Source organism: Hippoglossus hippoglossus, chromosome 13, assembly GCF_009819705.1.
Source record: "Hippoglossus hippoglossus isolate fHipHip1 chromosome 13, fHipHip1.pri, whole genome shotgun sequence".
Taxonomy (NCBI): domain Eukaryota; kingdom Metazoa; phylum Chordata; class Actinopteri; order Pleuronectiformes; family Pleuronectidae; genus Hippoglossus; species Hippoglossus hippoglossus.
In genome coordinates, this window is record NC_047163.1 from 23,570,849 (window position 1) to 23,581,695 (window position 10,847).

The window sequence follows — 10,847 nt, forward strand, 5'->3', positions numbered from 1 at the left end:
TCACAGACAAAGCTATAATATGCAGTTTCCCAGAATGAGTGTAACAACAGATGAAAATGAGTCTGAAAATGACAGTTTGTCTTTTCATCGATGGAAAAGTACCCAACTGACAGAAAAATATCTGCTTATTTCTCTCAGTGTGCAAAACACAACATGTGTTACCACCAGTGTTACCGTGTGTGCTCAGCTTATTACTGTCTTGTTACTCTCAAGTCCCCTGGACAACCAGCTGCCTCTTTGCGTTTGACAAATATTTACTTCTTGCCCCCCCACCACACACACTCTCACACACACACACACACACACACAGAGTAGCTGATAAGCGCACCATCTGGCCTGAGTGCTGCCTGTTAAGGGCTCATAAAACAGACCCTCACCTATTGAGTCGCTCCCTGAGTGGCAGGCTGGTGAACAGGTAGAGAGCAGGCACACGCTCCGTTCTTCATCCATGAATGCCCACCCACATGCACACATCCATTTCCACGGGAGACGTAGGAGGTGAGAAAGATATGAGTTGAATGGATCCAAGGATGTACCTGCTCTTCTTCTCTCAATTTCTTCTCATCTAACACCCTCACAGACTTTCTTTGAGAGTAAAGACATCCAGAGAACTATTACACAAACTGAACCTAAAGTTTCATGTGCGTTAACACTGCAAAATACACATTTGACCACTTTATATAACATGTCATCACCACTGGGGCTGTTGTTCAAAAAGTTTATTATCATCTGACATCACAGTATAAGGCAGTTAAATGAAGCATTACTGCTTCACCTAATCCTCTTCTTACATCTATGTTTCCCAGTCTATTCTTTACAATTCCATTAGTAACCTCATGCTTAAAGAAGAGCTATTACTCAGATATAGGTTCATTATTTTAAATTGAGTTATATATTTATATATATATATTTAAAGAACTATATATATAATGGTTTACACACACTTTCCTCATTTGTGTCTGTTGCTGCTGCTCCTCTTTTCAGCCTCTGCCTGAAGCACTTGGATTTATGCCCGTCTCTTTTTAGACCCTCCTCCTCATAATGCACAGTCTGCTCTGATTGGCCAGCTGGCTCTCTTGTGATTGGTCAACAGTTTCCAGTGAGTGTTGGAAATATCAGCTACCGCTCTCTTTGTTAGGGGGCTTGTTGGACTAGTGTGACTAGGTGTGCATTATGCAAATTGTGAGGTCACATATAGAGCTCGACGTATATATCAGTTGACCGATAATGTTGTCCGATATTAGCCTTTCACAAACATATCGGTATTGGTTTATATTTGCAGATATACGCCAGAAGAAAAAGGTTAGCATATGTTTACATTTTATGGAAACAATGTTTATTAATTCAAGTTCTATATATTTGATTGGATTTTGTTTTCTATTTAATTATAGGTATTTATGATAAAATTTATGGTTAACCTGAAAAATATCCTGTAAAAAAAAAAGGATTTGTTAATGACGTCTTAAGAATCATTGTCTTTTTTAATAGCCGATATATTGGTATTGGGAATATTTTACTCCCTATTATCGGTACCCAAAATCAGTCAGGCTCTAGTCACATGACATGACATCCCAATACTGTCAGGTGCTTCAGGAGTGGATTTGAGACTTTTTGACTTTTTGACTTTCAAACAAAATCAAATCAAAATTTTGATCTGCAATGTTCAATATGAGTATTCAGAGAAATTGAACTTTACTGCTCTGGCTCATCAAAACTAACTGAGAGGGCGATGAGTGGGGCTGTAACGATTCTCCAAATCTACGGATCGGTCCCGGTGAGGTGGGTCTAGTGTTGGTGTTTTATTAAAACACTAACATTTGGAACACATAAAACTACATGAACAAAACTAACCAAAGAATAGGAAAGAGGTGAGGGTGTGTGCATGTGTGTCTCCCACATTCTCAACATCCAAAGTTCAATCAATATATTTACATATATTATATTTAAGTCTGTTTCAGTCTCCCCCACAAGCCCAACACAGTTCAGTTCAATCCAGTTCAAACCAACAACTCAGGAAAGTAAACAGAAAGAGAAGCGTCCGTGTCGCTTCAATAACAACAGTGTTCCTAGATACGATATGTTCAGGGCACTCACGGTAATGTCGATGGTCAAGTCGGTCAGTCAGTCGGGCAAACGCTGGCCGACAGCTCCAGGGAAAATCCATACGGAATAAACAATCCACCAGATGATTTCCTCCAAAATCCGACTTTAGAGACGAGGCATCTGCTCCAGAGAGTGGACAACACCCAGATTTAACAACATGATTTTGTAAATTGCCGATCCTCTCCAACCTTCACACTCATTGCCCTGAAGCTAGTCACTTCTGTGTGTTGGTTCAGATTACGCAGGGTTATGTTCGAGGGGTGGGATTGGATGGAGTTTGATTGCACACACATACGCACACGCAAAAGGCTGCACCTGCTGCCGTGGCAGCGTGTGGGAATGGGCATGTATTGTGAACAGAAACCATGGACATTTGGACCGCAATTTTGGTTTTGGTTCGAGCATCGTTACAGCCCTAGCGACGAGTTATGAGGTGAAATGGAATCAGCCAGTGCAGCTTAGTTGTTTTTATCGGTTAATCAAATATCATATATCATGATCTGATGAGTAATGATTACATTAATGATAACAACTGCTTGTCATGTGCATATTGTCTCTATCGCGTCATGTTTCTATAAGTCTGTCCAAGCTAACTAGGACTGGCAGTGTTGCCGTTGGAAACCAGATAAGAGGATGTTAAAAGTTGTGCCCCACGATTTCGTCTGTTTTGTACACAAACACTTGACATAAGCTAGCAGCAAATTACAGCCAGTGTCCTTGGTGGAGGGTGGTGCTGTAGCCGGAATGAGTGACGGGATGGCGAGAGTGACTTTGCATGGTTCGGAGGAGAGAAATAATCTATCAAGGGTGATAGAGTACGAGAGCCTGGACACAATAATGGATCCTTTTGCTTTAGACAAACGGGCACTGCTGTCCACGCCGCACGTCAGAGATGCTCTTAACATCTCAAAAGAGATAAGAGGTTTCGGATGGGAGAGAGAGAGTAAGAGAGGGGGTGAGAAAAAGCGATGGAGTCTCTCTTGGGGAAAACTGAGCCAAGAGGGAGAGGAGGAAGGCAGAGGAGTGAGGACAAAGAGGGTGACTGAAGGCACTGGGGGCTATGAAAGGAAATCTGTCTCTCTCTCTCTCTCTCTCTCTCTCTCTCTCTCTCTCTCTCTCTCTCTCTCGTAAAGTTTGACCTCTGTGGGTTGAAGTGTGTGTGTGTGTGTGTGTGTGTGTGTGAGAGGGAGAGAGAGAGCGAGGCAGCCTTCTCTGTGACTCTGTGGGGTCACAGGGTCACATTTGTTGACAGATGGTGAAGCACGCATGGAAGCTGATGTTCTTGTTCATCCTTCCATCCTCTGATTCAGGAGCCATTTTTAAAAGTTTCTATTAAACTATCTGTTGTTTCTGTCTTTGTCTGTCTGAGTCTTTGTCTGAAATCACTTTCCGCGTCGGCTCAGTCTGCTTCTATTCCCAGCCATAGATGGACTTAAGGGTAAAATCTATATTAAAGCTGCATCTGGCTCCTGTTCAGCTCTGTGTTTTATATGCACACATAAATAAACACACACTTCTTCTTTCAGTTCATCCATTTGTACATACATCACAGCCAGAGAACAAGGCCCTGTCTCGCACCAGCAGCGCTGAGCTCAAACCCAATTTTCTGTCAAAGGAATAACTCATCTCCCTGTGAGAAACCTGCAGATCCTGCCTCACCCTGTCCTCCCCTGGTCGGCCTGTACGTTGTCGCTAACAGCTTAAATGGTAATGGATAGTGTTGATAGATCATGGCAATTTAACCCCCCGTCACTGCAAAATCAAATTACATGCTGCGCAAGATGACAATCTAAATGTAAAGTGAGACATGCAGCATTTTGAAAAAGTGACATCTACTTGTTTAAAATGATTGATAGAAAATAAACAGCTGTTGCGACGCCCGTCAAACTTAAATATATTGGGAATAAATGATTTAGGAATAAATGACAGAGAACAAAACAAGACAAAACAAAGAAGAGGAAGATAATGTAAAAGAAAATATTCTTCACTTGTGATCCATCTTCAAACTTGCACCGTTGCTCCAGTTGTTTGGAAAAGGACATCACCCTAATATGGAGTTTCACAACTAGAGCCACATACATGTTTAGCAACTGTGATGGGCCTGCTGTGTCAAGTCTTGGTTGCTAAGCTATTACTGGAGTAGTGTTTGCGGTATGGGGTTCAGCTAGTGGTCATGTGGCCTTAAAGGGATACCACAGAAATGAATATTCAATCATTATCTACTCACCACTACGCCGATGGAGGGGTGGGTGAAGTGTTTGAGTCTACCAAAACACTTTGGAGTTTCAGGGATAAACAGAGTTGAAGCCAAATGCAATAGAATTGAAGTAAATAGTGACTGATTCTAGTTATTCATTCATTGTTATGTACCTGACACACCGGTCGCAGTTCAGCAGCGATGCATCTACTGCCAGCTCCTCTGCTCCATTATGGTTTTACATAGGGTTTGCCTTGAAAATGGTCATAAATAACAGAATTGCTACTATGATTCCACTTTACATCAACATTTTGTTTTTATCCTTGACGAGTGGTCCAACATGGGAATGTGTGTGTGTGTGTGTGTGTATGTGTGTGAGAGAGAGATAAAGCGAGAGAGAGAGAGAGAGAGAGAGAGAGAGAGAGAGAGAGAGAGAGCCTACTGCCCATCACATGAATTTCTTTACGTGAACATTTAATATAACTACAGCCCTTGTGAGGTTTCTTGTATGATCACTCTATTTTAAAAGTAGTCCTATGTACTCCAATAAAGATCGGTACTATACAGTATGAAGCCGTGCATCTTCCGCTACTGGAATTCGTTTTCAGGGTTATGTTTTCATTACTGTTTGATAACGGGATTAAACAACAACTACTTGAATATTTCTGTGGAGGTGAGGGGGCTGGGAGAGCACCTCCCCCTGTACCAGAGGATCAGTCAGCGCAGGTGAGAGCTGTTAGCTGATTGGTCCTCAGGTTTAAAAGGCAGCAACAGAGCTTCCTCAGGGTGAAACGTGGAGAGACACAATCAGGACTGAGACGCACGGGACACGTGTTGGTCATTTGCCACAATTTTAAATGATTCTTTCTTTTTTTAACAAATGAATGGATTCAGTCAACAGAAAAGCAGAACAGCACACGGAACTAGGAGAGCAGCGCGACTTCCGAGGCTGAACCATGGCAGCACTAGCCGGTGTGCCAGGCCCAATCCGTAAACATGGGCGCGGAAATGAAAACCAAGCCGTTCCCTTGACGTTCCGCTGTTGTTCCGCCTCCAGTGTGCTCTGAGCGTAATGCAGTCTATGGATTCTGTTGACTGAATCCATTATTTTTTTTAACAAGGTTTTTATTGTTATTAAAGGAGCGGAAAATACATGACCTATACTGCAGAGTTCTGGTATTTAGTTGAGTATTCAGCCCCACCTTATTCAAGCAAATACAGCTGCTACGTGAAACCTCACGTAGCAGCTCCGCAGCAGACAAGCAGCGTGTGTGAACAGCAGACGTGCATCAGACGCAGCAGATCAGTGACGCAGCCATCACACGCTGCACATGCACCCACTGTGGCCCTGACGTAAAGCTTAATTTGTCTTCTGTTTTATACGTGTCAGAAATCCATTTGTAATTCCAGCCACCAGACAAAAATATCTAAATTGTAGCTTACACGTATTTGAGTGTGTGAGTGTGTATCTGAGGCAAAATATCATCCAAAGCCCAATTTCCAGCACATCACAAGCCAAGATAAACAATCCTGCTCTAAATAGCCTGTAGTGTGTGAAAATAATTGTCCAATGACATTTCTGTAGCCTTTAAAAAAAGATGGGGGGCGACTCTGGGCCAGTGAGCCTGGTGATTATCAAAGGGCTGTCTGTGACTTGACACTGTAATCAGAGCTCACAAAAGGAACGGATATATCTCCTATTCATCATCGCCCTGCATCACTCGCGTCTCATTTTTCTCTGCAGGAATTCTCGCCTGTCATCACTCACTTCCTCACTCAGTCATTTCTAATTTTCCTCCTTTTCCTTTGTTTTAACTCGACTATCTTTGTCTTTGTCCCTGGTCTGTTGGAGTTTGTCTCTTATAATTTCCTCCCCCTTTTGAAGATCTACCTTTCTTTTCAAGTATGTGTTTGAGGAAAGTCGGCCCTCTTGCCATACATGGGAGCCGTGTAATTGCTCCTGGCAAACCAACCTGTAATCAATAACTGGCATCTGGCGCTGACAGTCTCTAATAATCTTTAAAAGACCCCTCTCAGCCTCCATGTTAGACTGATGGCCTGTTCAGGGTGTGCTCTGCCTCTGCCCCCGGTGCATGCTGGGATCACATCCAGCCTTGGTGACCCTGAAGAGAATAAGTGGTCTTGAAAATGGATGGATAGAAGGATGGATGGGAACACATCCACTCCCTCCTGCCTGACCTCCTTCCATTTCCTCCACCTCAGATTTGTATAAGAGCCGACAGGTGCAGGCTGGCGTTTTACTATGCAGCTGTAACTGATACAGTGACGTCAAGTCAGTGATTGACGAGATGTGTCGCTGCATGATGAGGCATGGGGCTCAGGGTCAAGTTGACATTGGTCTGTTTGGTTGCTTTTCTCACACAAAAGGAATTTTACTCTAAAGCCCTTGAAAATATGGTTGAAAACGTTGTCTATGCTAAGTCAGCAACAATGAGTTTAATAGAAGGTAAAAATCTTGGAAGGTTGATTCATTTATTTAAGGTTTTGCACATCAAAGGCGACGCAAACGAACAGCAAAAAATAGTGAATAATTCAGAGGTAGATTTTGATGCACCTAATGAGTGAAGTTTCATTTTTGGATGAACTATCCCTTTAACACTGAGGAAGAGTGCTTCGTCAGGTCCGTGTGGGTGTTGTGGCTGTATCATCACCTTTGTCACTTAGAGATTACATTAGCTCATGAATCTCAGATTTGCAGCATTATCCTGTGTAAATTCTGCACTTTCTCCCTGTTGCTGTCAGTGTTCAGCAGCGGTTTTGTGCGCCAGTGGTCTGAGTCGACTGTGTCACAGCCTGTCTGGAGACAAAACACCAATAGTCCTGCTGATGGATCATCCATCAGACACCACTTTGGATACTCTGGGGGGAAAGAGAGCAGTTTGTAATAGCTGTCTATAGGCTGTCGTGCTGGGTGTGCATGTGTGTGTGTGTGTGTGTGTGTGTGTGTGTGTGTGTGTGTGTGTGTGTGTGTGGCCCTTCAAAGTGCCCTGTTATCCTCTGCACTTTTGTTCTGCTCTAAATCTCACAGGACCGTTCACTGGTTTCATTCACACACACACACACACACACCTAAAGACAGTTGTATTACTATTTCCTCTTATTAGCCTTATTTCTCACGGCTTGAGCCCAGGGGAAGTTAAGTGCTGTTTGTGTTTAGGGTGTGTGTGTGTGTGCATTTTGAGCATATTGCAGCTACACTTGTAACCCAGCATGCGTGTGTGTGTGTGTGTGTGTGTGTGTGTGTGTGTGTGTGCGCCTGCCTCTGTGTTCACTTCCATTATCAGTCAAGGTCATCAGACCTCCAAGTGAACATTATAACATTTTAACCTACTGTCATGAAACCACCATCCTGAGAGAAATTGGAGTCGTACACAACATCATGCTCCGTCCTTCCTGCAGTGACAATGGAAAACACTGTTGGTATACTGCAGCACCACATGTCCACACTGACATCTTTCATAGTTTGATCACTCATTGACACCCTCATGTCGCCTGCCCACATAAATGTTTGTAGAAGATGTTGCTGCGGTGGGAAAAAGCCAGCTAATCCTGTTCAAGTTCTGTCACCACACTTGAATACATTACCTTTGCTCCAGTCTACTTCCCACTCAAACATGACAGCTGTGATCAAACTCACAGGCCGTTGATAAGCTCCTATAGTTTATTTAAGTTTACTCTTAATGTAACGCAAATCTTAGCCAAATCTTTGCCAAATAGAACCCATTAATCTTTGGTGCAGCTCCAGACAAAGGGACTGATTTTTTAAATTCTTTAACATTGGAGATTTCCCACACTTGTGTCACATTTGCGGGATTTCAAAATACAATACGTTCAATATTGATAAAAATGTAATAAATAAGTGACCATTTTGATAATTTTTTTAATTTAGTTTTTTTTCACAATATCACTGACAGTGGCATGGGTGCTGATCTCCGTCACGGCACCATCATTCATAGAATTACTTTTTGTTTTCCAAGTTGTCTTCAAAGTAAAAGCACACCGTTCGTTTGGTTGCTGCCATTCTTTATATTGAGCTGAATTACAGAGCTTTCATTTTGAAAAGTTGTGAACATAGGCTTAACAGACCTCTAAACTATAGACATATATACATATATATAGACATTTAATGAATACAATTTTATTTTACCATTTAAATGGGCATATACAAACCACATGAACAATAATAAAGATAATAAGAAAAGTGATAATATAAATGTTTTTCTGTCATTCTGCCCCATAGACGTTTTATAAAAAGCTCCATAAACAACGATCGGCACAGTAACAATAAAAAGTGAAAGTATATTGTAGATTTGTTTGAGGAGGACTCACTAATGACAAGGAATAATTCTCACATAATTTACTCAGCATCAGCACAGTAGGGATACCACTTTAATGCAGCTCAGTTCGGTTTTTTCTCCCTATTGCTGTTTGGTTTGATGTGTAAGTGGTGTCATGCATTTAGCACAGAGATAGTTTTCTCCAGACTTCATCATATGAAACACAGATTTGTGTTCAGGCTCAGTGTGAAGCAGCTGACGACAGCTGAGTTTTAATGAGCTCATATTCTATCCATCACCTAATCACACTCTTTAAGGTTAGACCTATGTGTGTGTGTGTGTGTGTGTGTGTGTGTGTGCGTGTGTGTGTGTGTGTGTGTGTGTTTGTTTTGGCCATCACACATTCTGTCCGTCTCCTCCTTCTCCATCTGTCGCCTCTTGACAAACACATGGTGTCATGTTTGGCTGACTCAGCAAGGCCTCCAGCTCCACGGGCTACATCTATAGGCACACACACACAAACACACACACACACACACACGCACACACGCGCACACACACTGTCCTGTGTAGGATAAAGAAAGAGAAAAAAAGGGTTTACATTGGCTGAGAGAATGAGCATGACAGATGCATTATGGTACAAAATAAATAAAATGGCAACACTCAGTAATGGTATAAGTGCACCGCCGTCCATTCACTTGAGGCTGTTCAAATATTCATCACGACTCAACGACAGAATGGAGAACGATAAGAGGCAGAGAGCAGAGGAGAAGGTTGATGAGAAAAGCAAACAGGCACAAATTCAGTTAATTATGAGTTGAGAGGAACAGAGGCTCAGAGAGGGACAACCGACGGACAGACACACTGACGAGCGAGTTCGTGAGTTCGTGAGTTGGGGGGGTTGAGCGTGCACACAGGGTAACGGGTGAGACGTGGTGACAGCACTTGATAAATGCCACATTTCAGTGCCAGTCTTACTGCCTGTCACTGAGTGGCAAGTGAAAAACAGATGTCATGTACTGCTCTTATACCACTTAGTACATGCGGCAATACAACAGTGCTCACCAGTACGGTGCAAATAACAATTGCTAATTATAAAATGTGACTGCAAACGTGAATATACTGCGGAAAATAAGAAAAAACTACAAAAAATAAGGAAGTATACAGCATCGTCCATCCAATCGGTGAGGAGGCTTGTCGATAGCATGTACCTATTTTTTCCTTTAGAAGTTAAAGTTGTGTTTTCATATTTGTTGTATAGTGTTTTTTGATTTGACGTTATTTTTTCTGACTTTACGTGATTTGAAATTTTGACTTGCACTTCAGGGATACTGTGCCACAACGTTTCTTCCACTTGTACACAGAGGTACCAACATTAAGCCTGGAGTGGAGCCTCATCTGTCACTGAAAGCTAAACTATTATCCATCCTTTCTCCTCATGTTGACTTGAAAGGTGAAGGTAAAGTAAGACCTTCATTAATTTAAAATTCATGTAATTATTGATGGATTTCAAAGGAAAGAGGCAGGATTTAAACCTTAAAATGTCAACAAACACAAAGTAAAACTCTTTTTTTGATTCCACTGCCTTAGAAAATGCTCTCAGTTTAAAAAAATAAAAGCAAATTTGGATTTTCTTTGTTGGTGAGCTCCATGGGGGGCTGCTGCTGTACAGCTCTCTAACTAATTCTGCAGCATAATCCATTCCTCATCGATCAGACAGCAGAATATGTTGGAAGGTCTTTCTCTTACTGTGGCTGTGAAGCTGCACATACAATGTTGACATTTTATCATCTTGTGATGTTGATATTCACACACCCAGCAGATACTCCGGCTATATTATGATCGTTCTATAAGCCCATGTATTGACTCTCATTTAAGCCCATTTTTTCTAGTCTTCACCAACTTCTGAGGAAAGTTATGGCTCTTGAGATACTGAGCCGCTAACTGTGTCTGTTGGCTGTTTGGTGCTGGCCAGGTAGTGTTGTCCAACTGAAAACAACTGGCTGATTTAAATGTCACTGATGAAAGTGGTGAGAGTGAACCAAAAGACTGCAGCTGCATCCTACACTTCAAACTAAAGATGTTCTGATCCCATTTTTCCTCTCCTGATTCCGATACCTGGCCTTATCGGCCGATACCAAGTAATAATCTGAGCATTTAAAAAAAAGAATTACTTATAGGTAATATATTAGTTTTTTTAGAGTTTTATATTACTAACACTGAAAAGTGATGATTACTATCATTATAGT

The 10,847-nt window shown here is 41.9% G+C and overlaps 1 protein-coding gene across 4 annotated transcripts in view; it reads left to right on the plus strand.

Moving 5' to 3' along the window:
• Positions 1-10,847, plus strand: part of rap1gap2a (RAP1 GTPase activating protein 2a) — a 93,268-nt gene that overhangs the window by 28,783 nt on the left and 53,638 nt on the right. The window lies entirely within an intron of this gene.